The sequence below is a fragment of the Ischnura elegans genome, chromosome 2 (genome assembly GCF_921293095.1).
Source record: "Ischnura elegans chromosome 2, ioIscEleg1.1, whole genome shotgun sequence".
NCBI classification, from domain to species: Eukaryota; Metazoa; Arthropoda; class Insecta; order Odonata; family Coenagrionidae; genus Ischnura; species Ischnura elegans.
Genome location: NC_060247.1, coordinates 56,555,423 through 56,557,392, shown reverse-complemented (window position 1 = coordinate 56,557,392; position 1,970 = coordinate 56,555,423).

Sequence of the window (1,970 nt, the reverse complement as noted above, 5' to 3'; positions counted from 1 at the left end):
GGGTCAGTTCATTACAGCACACAATGCTTGGCACTGCATTAACATTCCTCTCCTCATTTGGTACTGGCCGCTGCTCTAGCTGCCGCAATCAGCCAAGGTACTCACAGTAATCGCCCTTTGTGTCCCAATTTTTTCTTAGTTGCACGAACAAGGTGGACTTCATTGTGGATATATGAAGAGGATAATTATCTTTCTTTTCCGCCGAATTATGTCAGTAAAAATGCCTAAAAATAATAAGCCTGCTATTTTTTCCCTTCGCTTAGCTGGTGGCGACTTTGGGAAATGTTTTTGGTGGCTATCATTATCTGTAGCTGAGGTAGGTGGGTGATTTTATGGACCAACTTTTTATTATGGCCTCATTTAATGCCAGGTGTTCACTGCCATTTGCACTTGTTATTACTCCCGTTCAGTTGAGTCTCCGTCATTCTTACTGTAGTTCAAATTAAGCATGTGTGAGTGGTACATTTTTGACTTATCTAACCATATTATTATTTATCGCAACAGAAAACATGGCCTGCGAAGCAATATATTCGGATGCAATACTTGAACCCTTCACTTTTAGCACTATCCAACTGGAATATTCACATGAACTCATTTTAATGTTCAAAAGGAAGAGGAAGTGAGGATCGTGGTTAGCGAACCTGAGATAGTATGAATGGCAAGGATTACTAGCGTGTTGAAAATCACAGTAGAGGAATATATTTACTAGATAGGAAAAGGCTCATGGTGAAGGAAAGACAGATCAAAGTGCACGGTGTCATTAAAATGTCCCCAAGCCTTATATGAACTTAAATTCTCCAAGTCGCTTAAAATCTAATCCTGAACATTTTCAATGCATGAAAATATAAAAATTTCAGTTTCAAAATAAAATCAGTGGTTTAAGTCAGATAATTTATGCACAAATTTGGAAGAAAGTAGCGGTTCGTGTGAATAATTTTACCTTACCAAAGGACCTGTGCGGAGAGACGTATCTAGATGTTGAGGAATGCAGATGAAAGTTGACGAGGGAGTGGGTGGGGGTGAGAAGAGGGTTGCTGGGTAGGATGGACAGCGAAATGAACGCCAGCCGCTCTGGACCGGCGAAACTCTGGAACGTCCGCGAGTGTCAGGCTGTCGTCATTTGTTTTTTGTCATTTGTTTTTCATCCTCTCGAAAAAAAAGTGAAGCGGGAGTTGGAAAAACAAGTACGAAAATATGGCCCGTGTGCCTGCTCAACCGTCCGCGAAAAAGGAAAACGGATACAAAAAATTAAAGGCTCATTCCTTTCTACCGGTCCGCTTCCTCTTTTCGTGCCTACATATTGCTGTTTATATTTAATAGCCTTCTTTGGGATTACAGGGTTGCTTTGATTTACAGAGGACAGAGGTAGGATGTTGTCATTCATGTTCCCACAGCAGGCCTCAGTGCGGAAGTTCACTCATAAAAAACACTTAGGAAGAAAGTCACCATTAAATAAATGATTGTTCTCCTCTGGTATTAACCCCTATCTCTCCCAAATGCCGTAGGGTTTGGCCACCAGTTTCTCAAGCATGTCTTAATATAGAATTATTAAAATATTTGGATGCATACAAGTTGAGTTATTTTATTTTTCAGCGAAATCGATATTTTCACTAATGTAAGCATGGCAGTAATTTGCGGGGTATATACCTAAGTTGACGCTAACCTTTAGGGATTTAGGCTGACAATAAAGATTCACTGTAATGAAACTCTTTTGACCTCTTAGGGGTTGGAACGTGGTTCTCTTAATTTCAGATTAGCTTCTAGTTACTCGTCCGTGTCAGTGTAAAGCATAAATAAATGTGGGCTATACCTACAATTTGAGGCATTTTATAATTTCCTAAAATCGGTATTTTGTCTGGTTATGAGAGTCAGTTGAAGGAGAGATAGTTCGAATTTAACCTGAAGACAGCTGGGCCGGAAATGATGATAATGATGATACTATCAATGGGATATCGCCTAAGAACATATTA